Consider the following 26220-nt stretch of genomic DNA (forward strand, 5'->3'; position numbering starts at 1 on the left):
TTTACGTCCATCAATTACATTTTTGAAGACGTCAGTGTAGCTGTTCACTTTAGTTGAGAGTAAAATTTGCTCACAGCAATCAATATCTTATCGCTGGCATCCTTATTTGCCTACTGATTGAAATAACAAAGTTAAAGGTTGCGAAATTGGAAAATTGTTTAGCCAAAAGGTCGTTTGTGTGAATAGTCCATATGTGCAGACAGCGTAATTCAGATTATCGTGCTTAAGGCAAATGTGTGCAAAGGATTTGTTTCATAAAACAGAAAGAAAATTCATTCAAAGTAAAATTGGAAACACGAAACCTGCGTCCTTTAATTTTTCTTATTTTTACCCAATTAAATTTGGTAAGCCGTGCTGGCAGAGGACTTGAATATCATGAGCGCCTAAAATTATGCAATCCTAAGTTACGCGTCTCACTTATACTAAATCTGGGCAACTTATCCTGATAACTTCATGCTCTGATACGCAATTCATTCATTCTGATAACTTATGTATGCTTTGCAACATATCTGACATTAATCAAAAGCTTCTCGGTTTCCAACACTTTCCGACGCTTAGCTGCGTGTATTATATATTCGCTCATTGGTACAGACATTGGGTTGCTCCGAACAGTTATTGATATATTTTATGCGATTAACGTATGTCCAGTATTAAGAGGTACTGGCTGAATTCCAGTTAAAACGCTTAAACTTCACGGAGAAAAGCCTTTTAAAAATTCCATCTGTGCCTAAAAGTATACAACATGGCATGCAACAAAGTATTGTATGATACTAGGCACACACCTGGCATTTATTTTAGGCGCACCATTGGAAGCATACTACCTCGTAGATGCATAATTTTTTAATATTTCGACGACCATAAAGTTGTCTAATATAAAGGCGCCCTGCCTTACCTAAGGCATATTATCCAGACTTTGAAGTCATACAAAAAATGTGAGCCTGATTTGCTCAGAGAAAGTTCCTGATCTAATACTTTCAATCAAACTTAAATAAAAAGCCTGTTTATAACAATACTGTGATCATAATACCTCTCGTACTTACAGCAAGACCTATAAAATAAGATTTCTGAGCATGTTACAGTTTTACGTTTCGGTAGAAGGTTATACATACTAGGGCGAATAGTTTTTTCTCTGCGGTGCCTTACTATCATTTCTGGAAGGATATGCTTCTGAAATCATCTTCGTCTTGTAACTTTTCAATAAAAGTTAACGGGGTTAATTTTTATCACCCGTAAATTGTTAGCGACTTGAGACATACGCACGGCCAATTCTATTTCAAGAATGTTCTGTTTCTTCACCGGCGAAATGCTTTTATCTTTCCCTTTTTTTAAAGTTTCAGTTTCGTTTTCCTTTCACCTTTAACCTGCCTAAACCCACACGGTTGAAAATGTTGGTTTAAATCTTGAAATTTTCGGTATACATACATATATAACCAAACTTTTTTGGTTTTAAATGCAGAACTTGCAAAGTCAAAACGAAACGAGCTGGTTTTGAATTGAAACATTTTGGTTTGAATTTAAGTCCAGAAAATTTATATTTTTGAAACTTCTAGACTAAAATTTAAACCCAAATATTTTCAAAAATTGGGTTAAGCCTCTCCTAGTTTATAATATAGACCAAAAAGGGGTTAAACTTTTTGGTTTTAACTTTAAACTTTTCATGAAAAATTATCCTTTTCAAGTGTCTGCACTAAAACAAATATATCTTAGAAATTGCTTAAAACTGTTTACTGGTTTTAAAAGTAGTTTAAAAAAGTTTAAAATAAGCAGTAAACTTTCCTAAGTTTAAAAACTAAACTAAAATTTTTTACCGTGCATCATGAAACCATTTTAGCTAAATTTCGAGCATTACAGCAATTAAATTTTGATAACCATATGTGGCAGGCAATAAACGCTAAAAAATACTAAACTGTTGTAAGTGGCATCACTTCAACCATAAAAACAAGTAATAACTGTTATTTTTAAGCTCTCCATTGCGCACAAAAAAAAACACTACGAGAGCGCACATTCTTCGAAATAAATTCAAAAAATGTTACTCATACGCCGTGGTAAACCAACGAAAAGCAAGCTAGATGAGCTGCAGCAATTTGGAAGCGAACTTTTTTCCACGCATGAACATGATATACAAACGAATAAAGAAATCACGAGAGTAAAATGCAATAATTATTATATTCCATAAAAAAAATTCAATAAATTCGATAGCCCAACGAAAATGGTAAATCTTTCCACGCCTGGCTATAAATGAATTAGTAAAGTAAACTGGAAAATAACAAGCGTATACAAATTGAAAAAAAATTCGAAAAAACACACATGTTGGTGGGTGCTTTTAGACCACGAAAAAGCGTAAAACTAACTGGCCATAAAATAAATTGAAGTGAAAATATGAAACTGCATTTAGATAGATAGTGAAAAATACGCGCTGCAATAGAGAAAAATAATAAACAATATTAACAATATAAACGTAATAAAAGTGAAAAATTATCAATGAGCGCTTCTGTTGAAATGTGTTTATCGTATATGTATTAGTGTGTTTATATATGTACGTTTAGATATGTATGTCAATTCGCAAATAGAATAAAGTAACAAGGAAATACAAGCACATTTCAGGGTAAAAAGAATCAATCAAACAAAAATCTGTTAAATCAAAAGATTACTGAAATATGAAGTTAAAATAGTTCTAATGTTGCTCTTATTTAAACTACTACGTATAGTAGAGGGAATTAAGTTCCATACAGCGTAGCGGTGATGAAAAATAATCTAGCATATGACAGAAAGTTATATTGCGGCACAATAAGATCATTAGAACGAGCAGACCTAGGTAATATTATTTGTTCATAGTGATAACTAGACGACTTCTGCGTTATGTGAGCTGAAAGAGAATTATGCAATTTCTAGCTTTTAGGAAATCAGAGAATTCTCAACCAAATAGGCTTGCACTACAGGCAGAAATATGCACAAATCTCGTTAGTCCAAAGACATAGCGCGTAACATTGTTGAAAGCCACATCCAATTTTTGTGCAGACTGAGAGTCTAGCTTACTATATACGAGATCGTAGTAAGAAATTGAGTAAGTTTTCAAGCTTATGCCAGCTAGTGTATATGCGGTGTATATCCGAAGACTACTTAGGGTATAGTACATCTTGCAAACAGAAGAAATTACATATTTGATACTTGCAGGTAAGGTCAGTGTTAATGACATAACCTAGGTTAGTAACTTTAGAGACTATTTTAATAGCTCGATTCCAAATGTATAGAGGAGAGACAGTTGCGTGACGTTTTTTACTTACATGTAACACATAACACGTATCAACATTGAGGCGAAGGCCATTTCGTGATGTTTTGGACTTGAGAGGAGACAAACTTTCATTAAAATTAACGCACACCTTAGTTTTCTGGTCAAGAGGACTGGACATGCATATATAATTGGATATTATATGCATATGCATGAATACTTGCACGTCGACCTTCAGAGAATACATCATTCACAAAAAGACTAAGTAGAAGGGATCACAGAGTATACCCCTAATGAACACCAGACAACAGTTGACGTAATATAGACAGTTTCAGGTCAACTTTCACATACTGGGACCTATCTGTAAGGTAGCTCGTATCAATTGCACATGGGCTAACTCCAAAGTTATTTTGCAGTTTAAGCAAAGAATGTTATGTTCAACCGAGTCAAAAGCTTTAAAGAAATACAGTAAGTACATGAGCGTCAAATATTTTTTGGTCAAAAGCAATTCTAATGTAATCCAGTATCATAGGTGTGGAGCAGTTGTGTTTAGTTGTAAATCCAGACAGGAAATTCGACAAAAGATTTAACTCATAGACAAGAGAGTAAATTTGCTCAGACAGTACACTGATAGGTCGAAAGTCACTGGGCATACAAGCAGCCTTGTTTTTGGCCACAGGAATCAAAGTGGCAATTTTCCACGCACTAGGAGCGCAAGACATTTTGGAAGTATGGTTGATTATGTGCGTAAGGATAGGAAAGATGTAAGATAAAATTATTTATAATAATTTGATGGGGATACCATCTCCCACCATTGGACCGTATTTTATATAAGTTTTTTTCCACATGAAGTTCGTTCAGTGCACGGAACTCAAACATTCAACTTGGTGGAATAAACGATGAACACGAACAAGGGGCTAGGGCAGGGACACATTTTCCAAACGCTTCCTTCAGTGTATCAGGGTCGATGGTACATACGTAGTTATCACTAACATGTACATGCAGGGCTTTAGATTACGCCATAACACATATTTTCGACATTTTGTGATTGTTACCTCAGAGTTATTTCCTGGGCGTCGTGCATAATTCCTTAAATTCCCAATTAGCACTAACAGCACCGACAGGACATGCCGTTATCATACTTGTGGAGAAAGGAATCATACTACTTTTATATTGCTTATGTTTAGGGTTTTCTCTCAGATGACAAGTTTCAAAATGGGTTTGGGAACGCCTTTTAATTAAAATTTCAAAAATGTATCATCATAAATTACTCAAAAAATCGTCATAAAATAATTATTTTGGAGTTCAAAAAGAGATTTTGGCACATCAAAAATGAGTCATATATGACTCCTATCGCAAGAGGGGAAATGCGTTCCATTCCGACTTCAAAATGAGCTCATAAAGAGCGTAAACGCCACTATAAAGGACTCCTTTTTGTCTCTTTTACGACTCCGAATGTTTGCTGTATATAGATGTTTATTTGATTTTCAACGCTTTGTGTAAATGCATTCATTGTTATAACAATGGGTATGTGTGGGTGGATATGTAAGAGGGAGAATGTGAATTCACAAAAAAAGCAACAAAAAAGAAAATATAAATTAAAACAAAACCAATTTACGCTAAATAAATTACTGCTACAGTAAACAAAGACCTGATATGAATATGAGTGTGAGGGGCGTTTGACCAATAGCTTGCAAGAATAATTGATGTGCACAATGTTTTTAGGTGTGAAATTGCGGGAATTCTGTTATACGTAAAGTTTATTATGTCTTGAGGAACTTGCGATATTCTGCTTCTTACACTCCGGTTACTATTAGAAGAAAGCTAGCCATACAACTTATCATGCCGATTATCTGCTATCCAGAACTCATATATAGCAAGCTGGATTCCCAATCTGCCAATAAAATTGAAGTGGTACTCAATAATGTCACAAGATATGTATATGGCTTGTCAAGATATGAACACATCTCCGACTGGAAGTCTCGCCTCCTAGGGTTTGAAATACTAGAGTATTTAAAGGCTAGAAATTGTATATTTCTTTTCCGTCTTATAACTGTGAAGCAGCCTAGTTACCTGTATGAAAAACTAATTTTTCCTAGATCTTCCCGCATAAAGGACCTTATTGTTCCTACCTACTCTCTTTTTTCCTCTGCAAGACTATTTTTCGTCAATGCTATTCGAATTTGGAACTCTATTCCGGCATCTATTCGGACAAATCTAAACAAAGGCAACTTTAAGAAAATATTATATTCGCATTTTCATTGATTTTATTTTTTTATACTCAGCTGAGCAGAGCGCACAGAGTATATTAACTTTGTTCGCATAATGGTAATCCGTAACGGCATAAACTAATCGAGATAGATATAGACTTCTATATATCAAAATGATCCGTCCGTAAACACGATAACTTGAGTAAATTTTGAGGTATCTTGATGAAATTTGGTATGTAGGTTCCTGGGAGCTCATCTCAGATCGCTAGGGGAGTAAATGTAGTGTTAACTACTTTGTATTCTTTACTTTAATTTTTAAAATAATTTTTAATTAAGTTTTCGTGTTAACTTAAAATTTTTGAATATCTTCAAAAAAAAAGAAAATTCTTATTAGTATTAAAATATTAAAACTCAAAAATAAATAAAAATAATATTTTATATTTCAAACCGAAAATAAAAGAGTTTTTTAAATATCAACCTGAATGTTGATATAACCACGCCCACTTTTTCAATATCGAAAGTTTCGAAAAACCGAAAAAGTGCGAAAATTCATTACCAAAGACGGATGAAGCGATGAAACTTGCTAGGGCGGTGACCTTATGACGCCAAATAGAAAATTAGTAAAATTTTGGATAATGGGCGTGGCACCGCCCACTTTTTAAAGAAGGTAATTTAAAAGTTTTGCAAGCTGTAATTTGGCAGTCGTCGAAGATATCATGATGAAATTTGGCAGGCACGTTACTCCTATTACTATATGTGTGCTAAATAAAAATTAGCAAAATCGGATGACGAACACGCCCACTTTTCAAAAAAAAATGTTTAAGTCAAATTTTAACAAAAAATTTAATACCTTTACAGTATATAAGTAAATTATGTCAACATTCAACTCCAGTAATGATATAGTGCAACAAAATATAAAAATAAAAGAAAATTTTAAAATGGGCGTGGCTCCGCCCTTTTTTCATTTAATTCGTCTAGAATACTTTTAATGCCATAAGTCGAACAAAAATTTACCAATCCTTGTGAAATTTTGGTAGGGGCATAGATTCTTTGACGATAACTGTTTTCTGTGAAAATGGGCGAAATCGGGTGAAGCCACGCCCGTTCTTTATACACAGTCGACCTTCTGTCCAACCGCTCGGCCGTTAACAAGATAACTTGAGCAAAAATCAATATATCTTTACTAAAGTCAGTTCACGTACTTATCTGAACTCACTTTATCTTGGTATAAAAAATGACAGAAATCGGACTATGACCACGCCCACTTTACCGATGTCGAAAATTACGAAAAATGAAAAAAATTCCATAATTCTATACCAAATATGAAAAAAGAGATGAAACATGGTAATTGTATTGGTTTATTTACGCAAAATATAACTGTAGAAAAAACTTTGTAAAATGGGTGTGACACCTACCATATTAAGTAGAAGAAAATGAAAAAGTTCTGCATGGTGAAATCAAAAGCCCTTGGAATCTTGGCAGGAATACTGTTGGTGGTATTACATATATGAATAAATAAGCGGTACCCGACAGATGATGTTCTGGGTCACCCTGGTCCACATTTTGGTCGATATATCGAAAACGCCTTCACATATACAACCCTTACCTTTAATTTGATACCCATGTACAAACACATTCTAGAGTGACCTCTGGTCCGCCTTTATGGCGATATCCCGAAATGGCGTCCACTTATAGAACTATGGCGCACTCCCTTTTAAAATACTCTATAATACCTTCCATTTGAAATCCATGTCATACAAACACATTCCAGGGTTACCTTATGTTCATTTTGCTACATGGTGATATTCCCTTATTTTGTCTCAAAAGCTCTCAGCTGAGTATGTAATGTTCGGTTACATCCGAACTTAGCCTTCCTTACTTGCTTTAATTATTGTTATTATAATTTTTCCGAAAGATTTGCTCTCTAATCTTATATGTACTACATTTAGTTGTTATATTATAAGACAGTTAATTTACTGAATTTATATAACAATCTTACATGTATTATGTATTTGGTTTGTTAGTTCTAAGCATCGGTGCATGATTTACCTGACAAATGTTAATACTTAGTTTTAAGCTCTTAATGAAACATATGCAATTCTGTCTATACCCAACTATTGTGCTATAAAAAATCATTTTTTCGATCTTAATGCACTAATACATTGTTCTTTAAATAAATGGAATTGAATTGAATCAAGAATTGAAATATAAAGCAAAGGAAAGAGATGAAAAGGAAACTACCTAACTTAAAATCATATTTTATTGTGACTTTGCCTATGCCGCGTTCAGTTTACAACTACTCATTGCAGATCTATGCTCTGTTCCATCGCCAAAAATCTGTAAAACAAAATCAGGTGCGCAGAAAAGTATGCAACAAAAAGTATGCAACAAACAGTATGCAACATTTAGCGATAATAGCATAACTTCTACGTTTGTTGCATATACAAACAAAGCGAAGTTACCTGCGTTCTTGAGGACTTAGGCTTTTATTCCCTTGTGAATACAAATCTTTACCGATAACTCTGTTATCGATTAATTTATCGAATTCTCGCAAAGTAATATTGCATTGTCATCGGAGTTATATATGTGTGCAAAATTCCAGCTCAATCGAACACCGGGAAGTGTATCAAATTTAACTTGCAAGATTGGATTACAGACAACAGCCAAGTGAAAGTAAATAAAAGTTTATAAAAAGGAGGGAAAGATAGGATTACACCACTCTACAAAAAACAATTTTGTTCTTTATCCTAAAGTTTTTTTCATGATTTTCTGTTTTATTATAAACAAAAACGAAAAGAAAATAACTTTTTTCGGTATAAAGTTTGCTTTCGTAAAAGTTATAGTAACAATACTCATGGCGCTAGAGTGATAACAACGATCAGGTGTTTTTTACAAATCTAGAATAATCTAAAATGTCGTGGCGAAAGTGTAAATATGAAACTGATGCTTTTTGTTATATATATGTGCAATTTATTAAGTTTCGAGATATAAAATATGAATTAAATACATCTCTCATCCTCTATGAAGCCTACGAAGCATATTTTGGCTGTCCTGTTTGGAATCAATACAAGACATGGGTTCCACATGTTGCTTGTAGTTATTGTAAAAGATGTTTGGAAGGTAAGCAAATTTTATTTAAATAGAAAATAAAATAACGTAGACATATTGATTTCTCTTTCTATATTTTAGGTTGGTATCGAGGTGAGAAAATATCTATGAAATTTGCAACACCAAGAATCTGGCGAGAACCAAAAGACCAGGTTAAAGACTGCTACTTTTGCATTGTGAATCCGAGTAAAAGTCATAGAGGTAAAAATGCAAAACCTATCGAAAGAAGAAGAAGATTTTATCCTTATATTGAATCTTCTTCTTCCTGGCCAGTATAAGAGCCACCGAAAAAATTATTGCAGTGGAGTGGATCATCTCTTAGTTCTTATAAAAGCAATGCCGATAAGGAATTTTACCGACATCAGAACAACCAAAATATCACTTCATCACTACTGAAGATTTTAATGATTTGATTAGAGATTTAAATTTACCAAAAAGTAAAGCAGAGCTTGTATGCTCTTCTTCGAACAACGTTATCAAAGCCAATATAATGAAAACATGATGGCAGCCTATATTTGTGGTTTATTGAGGGATAGTACCTATGAACATAAAATAAAAGTAAAAGTGTACACTTTTGAATCATTTTCCACTTTTTCACGTCATATATTTTTTTTTTCGTTAAATTCCGACCTAAAGAATTGAAATTAATGCTTTGGAATCAAAGTCAAATTTTGTGTTGACCCGTGCTATTGAAGTACTAACGGTTTATTATCGATGATGTATCAGTTTTCTATCAACGCGTTATCCGCTTGTTATAGGTGTGTTGTCGAAGAAGTTTAGACGAGTTTTCTTTTTGTTATAAATGTGTTTTGAAGTTGTTATTGAAAACAAAAGTTATCGAAGGGTTATCATTCAACTATCGACGGTTCGTTATTTATCGAAAAAGTATAGTTATGTTTACAAAAATTATTGATTCGGTGTCGAAAGTTATCGAATTGCTTTCGAAATGCTTCCATTTTATTATCGATTATTAAATTTATCGACTTGGTTTCAAAAAGTTATCGTTATGCTATCAAAAATTTACGAATTTTTTAACAAAAATGTATTGGTTAGTTACCTGAATTTTACCAATTTTGTTATCGATTTGATATTGAAAGGTTATTGATTTGTTATCGAAAAGTTATCGGCTTTTACAAGTGTAAATACTAAGCTGGGTTGATTTGCATGGACGAAAGTTAACCCATATCGCGCCATCGATTTTTCGGTAGGTTTTGGGCTCAGGACAAAAAAGTTCCACAAGCATACCCAAAAAAATAATTTTCGAGCCTGCAAAATTTGCGTTTTTTGACTTTTTTTTCTTCGATTTTTAAGGTTTTTTTCATGACCTACTTAAAAAATTTTCATTTGATTTTAAAATTTTGATGTATACCCTGTCCGACTCAAAATTGTCCGCTAACAACTTTGGCGATAACAGTTTTCTGATAAAAAATATTTTTTGGGTTTTGAGGAGTGTTTGTTTCATAGTTCCTATCCCACTTAAAATTATGCGATAAAAACGTTGGCATTAACAATTTTTTAAAAAAATTTTTTGTTTTTGGTTTTTGGGACTTGTTTTGGTCGAAATCGATTTTTTTCATTTTCAAGGCTCCAAATCATTTTTAATGTATATGTTTCCGTTAGACCCACCAATAAGTATACCAAAATGATCAGGGGACGATCGGAGTTGATTTAGCCATGTCCGTCTGTCCGTCCGTCTGTCCGTTTGTTTGAACGCAAACTAGTCCCTCAATTTTTGAGATATCTTGATAAAATTTGGTAAGCAGGCATATTTTGATGGGGGATTTGACATTTGTCGGAATCGGACCACTATACCATATACCTCCCATACAACCGATTTTTTATTAAGAGGGTTTTCGCCATTTCTGACCCATTTCTGCCTCATTTTAACAGCTAGCAACATCAAATTTTACCACAAGCTTACGTATTGGGCATAGATGGTTGTCTGAAAAAATCGTCAAGTTGTTTCAATTGTGTATGTTGTAAAAACTATTACGCGAGAATATTTATTATAATTTTACGGCTAATTGGTAATATATTGTGTCAACTTTTAAGTCAACAATTTCGCATATCCGAAGTGAGACAACTAAAGACCATAATACAATTTCAAATTAATCGTTAAGTATTTCAACTAAACTAAATAATGTGAATAAAGAAAATATGCAAAGAAGGCAATTGGGATAAGGTTTACAACAACTAAGGCATGACGTGGCTGAATGCGTTTGTAACACTTCAACCAACGTAGGAGTGCGGGTTCCCACTCCCGGGAGAAAAGGCTTTGAAGATATTTGCAAGGTATAATCGAAACAGCTGTCGCCTTGTCAGTCCTGATGTCACGTTGTTTAAATTTTTCCCAAAATATTAAATAAATTATAAATTAAAAATTGCTTCAAATAAATGTTTTCATACATTTAAAGCAATAAGGGTAATCCCCGCTTAAAACTCATACAAATAAAGAAAAAGATGTTGGTTAATTTTTAGAGATGTACACGTTACACGGGAGAGAAGTTATTGATATGCAATATTTTTTTTTAAACAATTCAACCAATTTATAATTTTTTTGGGCATATTTTCAAAAGATGGAATATTTTGTCAAGTTAGTTATATCTTATAAAGAAAATTAGTAATCAACTTCAATGACATTAAAAACATTAAACCCTACTAGATGGACAGAACGTTGTGATGTCGTTTTTGCTTTAAAAGTTCGGTTTGTTGAAGTCCAAAATGCCCTGACGAAAACACTATGTTAAATTGCAAATCAGATGAAATAAATAAAGCTGTTCCACTCAAAAACAAGATCGAAAACTACAATTTTGTTATGTTATTGGTTTTCCATTTCAAGATCCTACTTACTATCGATGCTACCTCTAAAGCACTTCAGTCTAAAGCCAACGATATTTCAAATGCCTTAAAACGTTCGAAAATTTGTCTATAAGAATTAGAAAGGTATCGACATGAATTTGAAAATTTATAAATGGAAGCGAGAAGTGTAGTTTGCAGCCTTCTACTTTAAAAGTTTTAAATGACACTGATCTATTAAAAAAAAGCTCAAGAATTTTTTGAGATATATAAAAAAAGACAGAGTTAGACAAATAAATGGAAAAATCGTCGTGTATAAAAAATAATTTTATGACTTGCAGCTTTCCTGAAGTATGCACTGTGTAGCATTACCAGAATACGTTTTACATACAATGTACTTTTTATGCATATACAAATATTGACCCCACACAGTCAAGCCATAGTGACCCAAATAAATTATTTTGAACCCAGCTTGAATTCAACATCATGCAAACATGCCGACACACAATACACATATCTGTTTACATTTGTCAACCTTAATTGTTAACGCGTCACATTGACTAACACACTTATCGATCAGCGTGACTGATCGACATTGTCGGTTTGTCAATGTGACTGCCAAAATACTTAAATAAATAAAATGTAAGGCGCGATAACCTCCGAAGAGATCTAAGGCCGAGCTTCTCTTCCAATTTGCGTCGTGCTCCTCTTGATTTTTCCCTACAAATTGGCCGGGCGGGACCTACATGTTTTATGCCGACTCCGAACGGCATCTGCAAGGCAGATGAGTTTTCACTGAGAGCTTTTCATGGCAGAAATACAATCGGAGCGCTTGCCAGACACTGCCGAGGGGCGACCCCGCTTAGAAAAATTTTCTTCTAATTGAAAAATCTTATTTCTAAAATTTTGATGTTGCTTTGCCCGGGAGTTGAACCCAGGGCATACGGTGTGATAGGCGGAGCACGCTACCATCACACCACGGTGGCCGCCAGTAGGTCATGAAAAAAAACTTAAAAATCGAAGAAAAAAAAAGTCAAAAAACTCAAATTTTGCAGGCTCGAAGATTATTTGTTTGGGTATGCTTAATGGAACTTTTTTGTCCTGTGCCCAAACCTATCGAAAAATCGATGGAGCGATATAGGTCAATAAACCGACCCAGCTTAGTAAATATATATTGGCGTAGTCCGTTTTCTATTTTTTAGAAAAAACTCGAATAATCGAAGAAATTTTACTAAAATTTTTAAATTTTTTTTTGGATTTTTGTAGCCCAGTCTATTTTATTTTAACAAAGTGCAGGTTGTAGATTTCCCAAATAACCCATTGATTTTTGACGTTTTTTTCCCCCAAGACTGTTTCAGATTTTCTTCCGCATAAAAAAACAATGATCACACCTTGTGTTAAATCTACAGTGATAGTGAAGACTACTTGTGAAAACAGAATTTTTAGTACATTATCGACGCTTCAAATGTGATCCTAGATAATATTAGGCAAATATACAGTTAATTTCAGTCTATCCTATCATCCTCTTAGTGCGATGGACAGTTTCCAACTCTGTGTAGTTGGCGCCTACATGTGCGAGAAGTTAAAAAAACATATCTTATTCGTTTGTCCATGTTTGTTCAGGGAAAATGTTCACTTGTCCACCTTTTGTTAAACAGTTTTTTCAAAGCAAAAAAAACTAAGGAAGCTTCACTGAAGTGGAAAAAATGTCGTTATTTTTTTGGTTCGCATTTGAATTTATTAGGAATAAACACCTTCTAAATCAAAAAGCGAATCGTTAACCCGATGTGTTGGCGTAGATGTGTTTTATTTATTTTTATTAAAATTGAATATCAAAAAATTATTTTTAAAATAACTTTCAAAACTCAACGTTATTAAACACAAAATATTCTTTGAAATCTTTAGTTGTGTTGTTGTGGTAGATGGTATTTGTTCGCGGTCGTTTTCTGCCACTTCTGGTGTACCCCAAGGGAGTGTGTTGGGACCCTTATTATCTGTTATTATTTGTTATTTATTAATGACATACGTCATTGTTTCAGTTATGCTGAATTCTTATTGTATGCTGATGACTTGAAGATTTTTGCATCAATCACGACTCAATCTGAGTCCACTATGCTCCAAGCTGATTTTGATAACGTAATGGATTGGTGTAGAGAGAATCGTCTGCCTTTAAATATAAGTAAATATTTTAGTATTACCTTTGCTAAAACTCGAAATGTTCTTCCTGTTTCTTATCATATTGGGGACTCTACGCTGAGAGTTGTTGATGAAATATCAGATCTTGGTGTAGTCTTTGATGCGAAGTTTCTATTTCACAGTCAGATTAATTATGCCATTGCGAAGTCTTATTCCACACTCGCGTTCATTCGCCGTTTCAGCATGGATTTTAGTGATCATTCTACTTTAAAACTTTTATTTTCGTGCGGCCTAAACTAGAATATGCTGTTTTCATTTGGATGCCGTACCATGCCTGCCATACAGACCGACTTGAGCGTATTCAAAAAATATTTTTGCGATTTGCCCTCCGGTCTTTGCGTTTTCACGATCCTGTTCCAACATACAGTTCTAGGTGTCTTTTAATTAACCTGAAATCTTTAGTGAGTAGAAGATCTATGCTATCGTTAACATTTTTATATGATATCATCAATGGGACGGTTGACTCGCCTTATCTTTTAGAACATATACGGTTCAATTTACCATCGCGAACCCTTCGATGTCACGATTTTTTCTGGTTATATAGATTTAGAACGACTTATGCTTCTCCAATTGCTAGGGCAATGAGGGAGTTTAATTTCCGTATTCTATAAATATTGATTTTGCATTAAATAAATTTAGGTTTTAACTGCTATTGAATGAAATAATTGGAATATTTAATATATATTAGTTTAGGCACATTTGTAAATATTTTGTAAGGAGGTTCTGTTTGTCCTAGACTATAGTATGAATAAATAAATAAACAAATCTCCAGAAGAGAGAGTTTACAACTCTTTAGAATGTATTAAGTTTTAATTTTATATAAATTTGAATTAATATCGCTATGTAAATATATTTAAAATATATGAAAATTTATTTAAATAGTTCTTAATAATACAGCTCATCATTACTTTCCTATTTTGATTTTTTGTTGTTATTCTTTCTGTTATTACAGATTTTTTATTGTTGTTGTTGTTTATTTTATTATTGTTGCTCAATTACACAATCATTAGTGCCATTTTAACAATCTTGTTTCGTCTTACCAATTTTGTTGTAGTTGGTTTTGTTTTAATATGGTTTGTCTTATTTTCACTTCGGCTTTGATGTTAATGTGTGTGTTGTAGATTATTCATATGTGTTGATAGCTCTTATAGTTTATAGTAGTACTTCGATATGCGAAATTGTTGCTTTAAAAGTTGACACAATATATTACCAATTAGCCGTAAAATTATAATGAATATTCTCGCCTAATAGTTTTTACAATATACACAATTGAAACAAATTATTTGATAATAATCTTTTTTGGCGACCTTTTTATACGGTAGAAAACGGTTACCGACGCGTTACCGAAATATATCGGAATGAAAAATAAAAACTGGTGTTTTTAATACTAAATATATTGACCTCGAGCCGGTACACATAAAACCAATATCTTTAAATAAAAAGGCCGCCAAAAAAGAATATTATTTGAAAAACGTAAGACACGCCGTACACATACAACAACAAACATGGGGTATGCAAAAATAAAGGATAAAAACAAAAACACAAAATCGATGATCAACAAATTTCAAGCTATTTCAAAAAAACTGGTAAAACTTACGTCTAGCATTAAGTTCTTGTTAAAATGCAGAAAATCAAAAATCATCCCAAATTTTATTAGAAATTCATCTAAGTGTAATAAATTATTTGTATTTGACCGAGACATACATCCAAACATAGACAGAACTTTAGAAAGACATACTTATCTTTACCATATCAAAATCTTAAATCTACTCATCAAACACAAACACAACATATTAAAGAGGAAAGATAAACAAATTCAAGAAATACGAACACAAACAGAGAAATGACTAAGCGCACCATAATTCACAGAATTTGGGGAAAAAGAAGATAATGTAACAGGTAAACTGATAATAGCTCTAAAACAACGGCAACAACTAAAACATGAAAAGCTTCGAAATAAACGAAACAAAGTACTTACCAACAACAACCACGCAGACTGGTTTGTCAACAAGACAAAGGTACATATTCCGCAAGATATACAAGCGCTATTAGCAAAGGGACCGAAGCTTGGGCTACTGATTGAGAGCCAACGATTCCCTCTCTTCCAATATATTGCTAATGGATAGGAATTAATATAAACTCTTACTGACAAAGAAAAGCAAGAAGAAGCGCGCACAAAATTCTCGTTACTGGTAAAAAATCATGTAACATCTAAAAGGGAAAGTGCAATAGACCGTGCAATATTAGATACTGTAGAGCGGACGCGGAAATTTCTTAGTAAAAATAACCACATACGAATTTTATCATCTGACAAAGGAAACAAAACCGTAGCCATGGAGATAGACGATTACAATAATAAAATGAGCGAGATTCTCAATTACTTGACGACTTACAGAGTGAATAGAAAAGATCCCACCTCAAGGCTACAAACGAAGAACAACAATTTAGTGGAAAAACTATACAGAATGGTGGAAAAGCCAACTCTCGACAACGACGGCACTACCGCCCAGGATTTATGGGCTACCGAAAATCCACAAGGACGGACTTCCTCTCAGGCCTATTTGCTCAGCTATTAACTCTCCATCATATGGTCTATGCTAATTTCTAATAAATATTTTAAAAAATATCACGGCTGACTCCAAATACAAAGTTAACAACACCCTTGAATTTAAAGATAGAATCAATAATACCTTCATTTGCGAAGATGAAAGACTCATCTCCTTTGACGTGGTTTCATTGTTTCCGAGTATACCAACACAAATGGCACTTGACATCATACGTAATAAATGGACGATTATAAAAGAACATACTAATATTCCAAAACAACTATTTATAGACATATTAAAGTTTTGTATGGAAACAGATACTTTAAATTCAATGACACGGTTTATACACAATTAAGAGGTATGCCCATGGGATCGCCGGCATCTCCAGTTATCGCGGACATTATAATGGAAGAACTTTTGAACAATACGATTGAAAAATTAGTGCATAAACCAAGAATTATGACAAAATATGTGTATAATTTATTCGCAATTGTAAAACATGATGAAATACAGAATACCCTGAACGCGCTGAACACTTTTCATAAAAACATAAAGTTCACCATAGAACAGGAAGAAGAAGGAAAACTACCTTATTTAGATTCTATGGTTATAAAAAGAGATAGCCAGTTAAAACTTATATGGTATAAGAAACCCTGACGCAGTTGGCGACTAATAAATTTTTACTCTAAACACCCGAAGGGTATGATTATGAATACAGCAATGAGCTGTATATGACGCATGCTACAGATATCAGACGATGTCTATCATAAATAAATTAGACAGAAAATTTTTTCGCTACTCACACCAAATGATTTTCCTGAAAATATTATAAGGGCATTGATAAGAAGATCGATGTGTGCAGGTAATCTAGAAAAATCCGCAACACCAAAAACGTTTGATTCGGTAATCTACGTACCTCAACTATCAGAGCGTCTAATCAAGTCCAACTGTTGCAATAATAAACAATTTAAAATAGCCCATAAACCCTGCAACACACTCAAAAGCATGTTCAATAAAACCAAGTCCATAATACCTCCTATGGAAAAAAGCAACGTTGTTTACAAAATTTCGTGCAATGGCAACAACTACGAAGCATGCAGAAGTATTTACGTAGGCACCACCAAATCGAAGTTGAAAACGAGAATAGCACAGCATAAATCGGACATGAAACATTATCATAATTTAAATAACCATAAAACTGCACTAACAGCCCACTGTGCATCTAGTGGCCACTGTCCGAACTTTGAGAAAGCGTCGGTATTACAACAACAAAATCACTATAGAAAGAGATTAACACTGGAAATGTTACACATACTACATACACCACCAGACATACGACTAAACTTCAAAACAGACACGATCAACGTCGCTCACTTGTACAGACACTTACAACAAAATCGACAGTACAAAACTCCACGCCAAGGCGAACGGACGTTTAACTCAAAAATGTATGTACTTACTTCCTTACTTAATTGGCGCTTAACCGTCTAAACGGTTATGGCCGTCCAACAAGGTGCGCCAGTCGCTCCTTCGCTCCGCCTACCGGCGCCAATTGGTCACACCAAGGGAGTTTAAATCGTTTTCCACCTGATCCTTCCAACGGAGTGGGGGCCGCCCTCTACCACTGCTTCCATAGGCGGGTTCCGATAGAAACACTTTCTTGGCCGGAGCATCATCTTTCATTCGCATAACATGGCCTAGCCAGCACAGCCGGTGTGTTTTAATTCGCTGGACTATGTTGATGTCTGCGTATAGCTCATACAGCTCATCATTAAATCTTCTTCGGTACTCGCCATCGCCAACGCGTAGATGTCCATAAATCTTTCGAAGAACTTTTCTCTCGAACACTCCCAAATTCGCTTCATCTGCTGTTGTCATGATCTATGCTTCTGCCCCATATAGCAGGACGGGTACGATAAGTGACTTGTAGAGTATGATTTTCGTTCGCCGAGAGAGGACTTTACTTTTCAATTGCCTACCTAGTCCAAAGTAACATTTATTGGCAAGATTGATTCTTCGCTGGATTTCAGTACTGATGTTGTTGCTAGAACCAGCATCAACGGTTCGCAAATAAACGAAGTATTTTACTATTTCGAAATTATGGCTGCCAACAGTAGCGTGGTTGTCAAGGCGCATATGCGCTGACTTTTTGCTCGATGACAGCAGGTACTTCGTTTTGTCCTCATTCACCATCAAACCCATCTTTACCGCTTCTTTTTCCAGTTTGGAGTAAGCATATCTAACGGTGCGGCTGTTTAGGCCGATGATATCCAAGTCATCAGCATATGCCAGTAATTGCACGCTTTTATAGTACATTGTTCCAGTGCGGTTAAGTTTTGCAGCTAGTATAATTTTCTCCAGCATCAAATTAAAGAAATCGCACGATAGGGGGTCACCCTGTCTGAAACCTCGTTTAGTTTCGAACGGCTCGTAGAGGTCCTTCCCAATTCTGACTGAGCTGATGGTGTTGCTCAACGTCATTTTGCACAGCCGCATAAGTTTTGCGGGGAAACCAAGTTCAGACATAGCGGCATATAGACAGCTCCTTTTCGTGCTGTCGCAGGCGGCTTTAAAATCGACGAAGAGGTGATGTGTGTCGATTCTCTTTTCACGGTTTTTTTCCAAGATTTGGCTCATTGTGAAAATCTGGTCGATGGTAGATTTACCAGGTCTGAAACCGCACTGATAAGGTCCAATCAGCCGGTTCACGGTGGGCTTCAATCTTTCGCACAATACACTTGAAAGGACGTTATATGCGATATTAAGAAGGCTGATTCCAGGATAGTTGGCACATTTTGCAGTATCCCCCTTCTTGTGGACTGGGCAAAAAACACTTAGATTCCAACCGTCGGACATGCTTTCGTCCGCCCATATTTTGCTAAGAAGCTGCTGCATGCGCCTTACCAACTCCTCGCCGCCGAACATGAATAGATCCGCAGGCAATCCATCAGCGCCCACGGCCTTGTTGTTTTTCAATCTGGTTATTGCTATCCTAACTTCGTCATAATCGGGCGGGGGGACATATATTTCATCATCATCGATTGCGGGATCGGGTTCTTCATCTCTGCGCGGTAAATTGCTGCCGCCATTTAGGAGAGCAGAGAAGTATTCCCTCCATAATCTAAGCACTCTCTGGACATCAGTTACAAGTTCGCCGTTTTCATTCCTACAGGAGTTTGCCCCGGTCTTAAAACCTTCCGTCTGTTGCCGTATTTTTTGGTAGAATTTTCGGGCGTTATTCCTGGTAGCTAGCAGCTCAAGCTCCTCGCACTTACGCCTTTCTGTTTCTGCTTTTTTCTTCCCGAAAAGGCGTCTCGCTTCCCTTTTCAACTGACGATAGCGTTCACACATTCCTCTTGTCGCGCTCGCTTTTAACGTAGCCCTGTAGGCAGCGTCTTTTCTTTCGGTTGCAACGCGGCATTCTTCATCGTACCAGTTGTTTTTTCGTGGCCGCCTGTAACCAATTTTTTCCTCGGCGGCAGTACGAAGTGCTTTGGAGATATGCTCCCACTGCTCCTGTATTCCTTCAGGATGAGTTGTGCTCTCAGAGAGCAGGTGTGAGAGTCGAGTTGCGAAATCATTGGCAGTCTGTTGTGATTGAAGCTTTTCGACGTCTAGCTTTCCTTGTATTTTTTGTTCCTTGGTTTTAGCCGCGTTGAGGCGGGTGCGTATTTTGTATATATGTTTGTATGTTTATAAAATGTGGCATATTACATGTATGAAAATTTGTTTTTACATTGTTTTGTATAGTCCCTTGAAGACGGTTACCGACGTGTAACCGAAATATATCGGAATGAAAAATAAAAACTGGTGTTTTTATTACTAAATATATTGACTTCGAGCCCGTACACACAAATTATTTGATATTAAAAAGTTTCAAACAAAATTGAAAACTTTTCAATTGTTGGTTGTCCTTTGTCTTTTTTTTTTTTTTTGTATGACTTAAGGCACACTATTTAGTTGCTATTGTTTATCGTGACCAGGGATGCACCTTAACGTTAAGCTAATCGTTTATCAAAAAATTTCCACCGTTTCCGTTGAAACACTTCGAAATATTATCGATAAAGAAATTATCAAGATAAATTGTATCTCGTTTTTAACCGAAACGAAAAGCTTTCGTTTACGTTAAAAACGTTAACAAAAACGTGATATTTATGTTTGAATTGTGCTGGCAATGCTATAGCCATGGTGAAGCCGTAAGGTGGTAACAACGAGGGCACATACACACACAAACTCCATGTAATTTGTTTGTGTAATTCGTTGGTGGTAATGTCAAAAATACTCTGAGAAATGTTCGTACTGTCAAAATTCATGAGAAAAGTTGCAATCAGCTTGGCGAATGCTTTCACCTTTAATGACTCCGCCATCAATCAGCTTTGCCAGCATAGTTTTAAATTAATAATCAACATAAACGATTTGATTTCGTTTTGATATGGCAGAAAACGAAACGAAATCATTTCGCTAATTTGACGTTCTTAACGTTAATAAACGAAACGAAATGACTTTGTTTCGTTTAATAACGTTAATTATCGTAACGAAATGATATCGGTTCGTAGGTTAAGCATGCCTGATCGTGACACACTTTTAGGCGAATCGACAATGTTTATAGCATCACACGTTTGGTGTTTTATGCCCAGTTTTTCCGTGCGAGTTTAAACTTTAGTTAAAGTTTACTAGAGTTTAACCTTGCCACTTTGCGCGATAATATGAAATGTTGCTGCTCGTCTCAGCTTAAGCGGCGAAAGTGGCAAGGTTAAACTCTAGTCAACTTTAACTGTAGTTTAAATTCGGGCATTAATTGAAATTGAAAAATATATTTATGAGAAATAAAAATATAAAAGTGGAGCGCACATTACTTGGATTGGATAGTTGGTAGCAAAGGAGATATTATTAGTCAATCAATTGCGCTCTACCTTTATAATTTTACTTCTCATAAATATATCTGCAATTTCTATGTCAAAATTCTAAAATCAAAGTTTAGCTAGAATATGTCTTTATATAAGGAGACATTTTTCACTGATTTTTGTCCATTTATATAAAGGAAGTGCTTAAAAATTTTTTATTTTATTTTTATTTTCTCCTTTTCTTACATTTTCTCTGTGTCTTAACCTATCTATTAAGTTTTACGCTTGTAGCTCAATGAGAACTTACATAAAAATCAATCCCAAAATTCCCTCCGTGCGCCCCTTAGCTGTCATTGACTTATGAATTAAGCTCTAAATTTTAGCCTCTAGCTTATCGAGAAGTTACTTAAAACCCGGTTTCAAATTTCCAAATTATTATCTAATTGTTTCGATCCGTGCGCCACCTAACGGAATTTTTTCTCCTTTGGTTTCTTTGTTACGGTGTCTTAACCTGTCTCTGAGGTTTCATGTTTGTAGCTCAATGAGAAGTTACTTTAAAATTGATCTCAAAACACCAAATTTCCAAGTTCTTATCTAAATATTTCGATCCGTGCGCCACCTAACGGAATTTTCTTTATCGTTTTCTTAAATTTTCTCGGCGTCTTATCCTATCTGTGAATAAACTTCAATGAGAACTTACATAAAAACCAATCCCAAGATTCTCGCCGTTCCGTTTGATTTTTCTAAATATCGCAGTCCGCGCACCTCCTATCGAAACTTTTTGTATTGTGTCATCGGCTGTCATGGACCTCTGAATTAAGCTCTAAATTTTTAGTCTCTAGCTCATCGAGGAGTTACTTAAAACCCGCTTTCAAATTTCCAAATTCTTATCTAAATATTTCGATCCATGCGCCACCTAACGGAATTTTTTTCTCCCTTTCTTAAATTTTCTCGGCGTCTTATCCTATCTGTGAAGCTTAACAGTTCTAGCTCAATGAGAATTTACATAAAAATCAATCCCAAAATTCCCTCCGTTTCGTACGATTTTTCTAAATATCTCATCCCCTGCGCGCCCTAGCGAATCTTTTTGTATCGTGTCATCGACCTCTGAATTAAGTTTGAGATTTCAAGTCTCTACACCCAGAGAAAAATCGTAATTTTTAAGCAACACGATTCATGTTAATTTCACACGATCGATTTTAACATGCAAAGCAACAACAATTTTTCAAAATTTTTCAAATTAACACTATCTGGCAAACAAGATTTTTACTTCTTCGACTTCATGTAAGATGAAGTATACTGATAACAATATTTTACTGTTGAAGTAACACTGAAAAGTGTTGAAAAAAGAACAACAGCAACAAATTCTTCGAATTCATGTAACATTAAATAGTCTGATAACAATATTTTAGTGCTGAAGTAACACTGAAAAGTGTTGAAAAAAGAACAACAGCAAATATCCCGTTATAAATTCATCATTTTTCTCGAAATGTCAGCGTCGCTTGCAATATAATATTGTGAGTTGTATTTTGTTTTGATAATTGCGCAAGTTTATTCATAAATATTTAATTAAAGCATTTCGTTAGTAAAATGAGCAGTGTAGTGAGTGATGTTGACCAAGAATCCAGCCAAATATTTATTATTGGGCCCAGTGGTGAGTGCTGCCTTCTGGTGAAATTGAGACTTCTCTGCCTCAGAGCGGCACCACAGCAGCTCCGACGTGCGAGAATGCGAATCTAAAGGACATCATTTGCGGAAAAATGGATTTTGGCGAAGATGTGTACAAAAGAATGATAGGTAAGATAATTTAATTAAGTTTTTATGAACAGGAACCTATTCATTCAATCTTCAATTGTATGTTTGTTAATAAGTGTGCACATTAGGGTGCTCCATATTTGTATGGAGGCAAATTTGTATTAAGGAATAAGAACTTTTCGGAAATTTATGTTAGGTAGTGAAAACGTAATCTGTGGAAATATTTCAAGATATGGCAATGCGACAACCTGCTAGAAATTGCTAAAGGTCAGCAAATTCTTGCTTTGTTTGACAAATTTGCAAAAGGAGTCCCACCCTAGTGCATATTCATAAATATACATATTTTATATTTTCAGACTGTGGAATGGACATTGAGAGCCTGTTTTTAATTAAAGAAGACGATATCAATGAACTTTTCCCTGTTTCAATGCTTGGGACTAGAATTAAATTTAAGCAAAGGCTAGCCAATTTGAAGGAAAATAAAGTAAGCGTTAGTTTTAGTTAAATGTAAACATATATATTTTTTTGCATTTCATTTTTTATTGCAGGAAAATATTGTTTGTTTTTTGGAATCTTCAAATAGTTCGCTTAGCTGTAGCCACAAATCTCAATCTGTCGCAGCAAGTACACCTGTAAAGAGTCTAGGTGAAATACTAAAAGCAACTCCATGGGGCCAAAGCATTTTGCAACAATATAAGGAACATTGTTTGTTGCTAGACGAACATCGCGAAGCCTTGGTAAATATCATAGTCCAACATTTTTCTGAGCGGTCGATCCCTATGACAATGAGGGATATCATTAATTTTTCAGAACAAATTATACTATTATTTCCTATAGAAGATTTGGTAAGATTTTTAAAAACAAACGTTTTTAATATTGGCTATGTATTATCCCGATATCCAGCTGTCAGTTTTGTTGTAAGTAGTATCAAAGCTAAAATGTTGTGCCATGTTTGATTTAATGTATTGGGCGCGTAATGGAAAAATGAATTCACCAACGATACAAAGCTTTAGATTTAATACTATGATTATTCCAAAACAGCACCTGATTTCCGGCCTCCCTTATAAAACATTTGCTTCATTATTTTACTTACATATATACAGAGATATTACTGCAACAAACGCAGTGGAAAAAATCCTACTGGAAAATTATATGACAAAGCAACAAATGTCTGCCGTAAAATGAAAAGGGGTACAAAAGTCAAGGATGCGGAAATCGATATAAGTAGTTATAAAATAACCGAACAGACAGAAACTCAAACCGAAGGTATACATTTTGTTTAAATGTACAATTTGTGTTTTATTATATTTACTTTTATTATATTGGTAGATGAAGATGCTTTGGGCAAAAAAATATGGCTTTCACATTACGTGGAACAATGGAGTGTTGTAGAACAAAACTGGAGAGATACGAATGCCTTAAGAATAGAAGATGTCAAAAATAAAAGAAAAAATGTGCTTATTGAATGGCCGCTTTTAAAACATTCACTTGGATACTCCTTGGTAAGAATAATTGACCTTGAATTTTAAATATGATCATATGTAGGTAGGTTGAACTGGCCGGTCCATGAGGACCTCACATAGACTGATTGAGTCCGTAGTGTTACCAGAAGTTTGTTTTAACGACCAAACTGAAAAACCCTATCAAAAACCAGGACCTATGTTATAAAATAACTCCGTCCTCTTGGCAAATACTAGAAGCTTCCTAGGACTTAAGCCACTTGCTGCTTCTAGATCTGACAGCTGTATCACTCCTTATAGCTGGAGTCTTAGCCTGGCAAGTGCAGGGCACGAGCACAGAACGTGCTCGATCGTTTCCTCCTCCAACCCGCACTTCCTACACCTGCTATCACTGACCAAGCCTAATTTAAAGGCATGTGACGCCAGAAGGCAGTGTCCAGTCAGAATACCCGTCATGAGTCTACAGTCCTCTCTTTTTAATGATAGAAGCAACTGTGTTAGTCTAAGGTTGTAAGACCTACACATAATCTTCGACACTTTACAGCCCCGCGCTTGAACCCACGCCTTTTCTGCTTGGTCGATCATGTGCACCTCTCGCCTTCGCTTAATCTCGCCCAATCTAATTGGGACGTCTACGGAGCAAGCTTCAAGGGATGCGCCCTTTTTAGCTAATTCGTCCGCTTTTTCATTCCCATCTATTCCCATATGCCCTGGGACCCAATATAGATGTATGCTTCTCCCTGTCCCGATTCTCTCCAGAGACTGCTTACACTCTAACACGCATTTAGATGCTGTGCTATGCGAGATTATTGCCTTAATTGCTGCTTGACTGTCAATATAAAAGTTAACACGGTTGCAGCTTAAGCTATTCTCTTCCAGGGTTTCTACTGCTTTGGTTACGGCTAATATTTCCGCTTGGAAAACGCTACAGTAATCCGGCAGCCTGTAGGATCTGCTTAATTCCGGATCAGCGCAGTATACCGCAGACCCTACTCCTTCCACTATTTTGGAACCATCGGTGTACACACGTATCGCCTCGTCCGCCATTTGCGCACCCTTGCGCCAACCGTCCACCTCTATTGTGGCCTTAAGACCTCCCTCAAAGTGCAGGTAGGGAATCATGTAGTCTGTTCGTCTTGTGACTGAGGACGCTATACTACTATGGCTATATGGTCGGCGCTCAAGCTGCCCCGAAGCACCGAGCCTGGTTGCGGTCGTTAATGCTTTGTTCTTTGCTGCCAGGTCTACAGGTGGAATGTGCAGAATGGCATACAGTGCAGCCGTCGGGGTTGTTTTCAGGGCTCCCGTAATGCAAAGCATCGATAGTCTGCATACCCCCTCTAATTTTTTGAGGTATGTTGTTTTTTGTGTGGCTTTCCACCAAACAAGAACTCCATAGTATAGAATAGGGCTTACAATCGCTGTAAAAACCCAATGAGAAAGAGAGGGCGATAGGCCACACGTACACCCCAGCATTCTTTTACATGCATAGAGTGCCGTTGAGGCCTTCTTGACCCTCTCCTCCACGTTGAGCTTCCATGACAGCTTACTGTCTAGGATGATTCCTAGATATTTTGTGCAAGGTTTCTCCTGTAAGGTCACCGCTCCTAACTTAGGCCTGGTCCAATTTGGGACCTTGTACCTCTTTGTAAACAAGACCATATCCGTCTTCTCCGCATTGACTTTCAGCCCGACATTAGATGCCCAGGTATGAATATCCCGAAGCGCCCGATCCATCAAAGAACTAATCGTTGGAAGGCATTTTCCACTTATGACAATTGCAACGTCATCTGCGTAAGCCGTAAGTTTTACGGGTCCCTCATCGAATTGCCTGAGCAGTTGGTTGATGACCAGTGTCCACAGCAGAGGTGATAGCACCCCTCCCTGCGGCGTGCCCCTGTCCACTGATTTCGTGGCCTCGTACAATCCCCATTGTGATGTAATCTTTCTGCAATTTAACATGCAGCCGAACCATCTGATTAAGGCAGGATGTACTTTAATGTAATTAAGACCATCCATAATCGCCCATTTTGCAACATTATTGAAAGCCCCGGCAATGTCCAAGAATACTCCTAG

At 35.7% G+C, this 26220-nt stretch overlaps 1 protein-coding gene and 1 long non-coding RNA gene across 14 annotated transcripts in view; one reads left to right on the forward strand and one right to left on the reverse strand.

Moving 5' to 3' along the window:
* The window catches only part of LOC137239611 (uncharacterized), a 667247-nt gene that overhangs the window by 548831 nt on the left and 92196 nt on the right, over positions 1 to 26220 (reverse strand). The window lies entirely within an intron of this gene.
* LOC137242081 (uncharacterized) lies at positions 22897 to 23492 on the forward strand. Its single transcript, XR_010950078.1, has 3 exons — positions 22897 to 22951; positions 23041 to 23168; positions 23233 to 23492. It is a non-coding gene; the product is annotated as an uncharacterized lncRNA (long non-coding RNA).

The sequence above is a fragment of the Eurosta solidaginis genome, chromosome 2 (genome assembly GCF_040869045.1).
Source record: "Eurosta solidaginis isolate ZX-2024a chromosome 2, ASM4086904v1, whole genome shotgun sequence".
Taxonomy (NCBI): domain Eukaryota; kingdom Metazoa; phylum Arthropoda; class Insecta; order Diptera; family Tephritidae; genus Eurosta; species Eurosta solidaginis.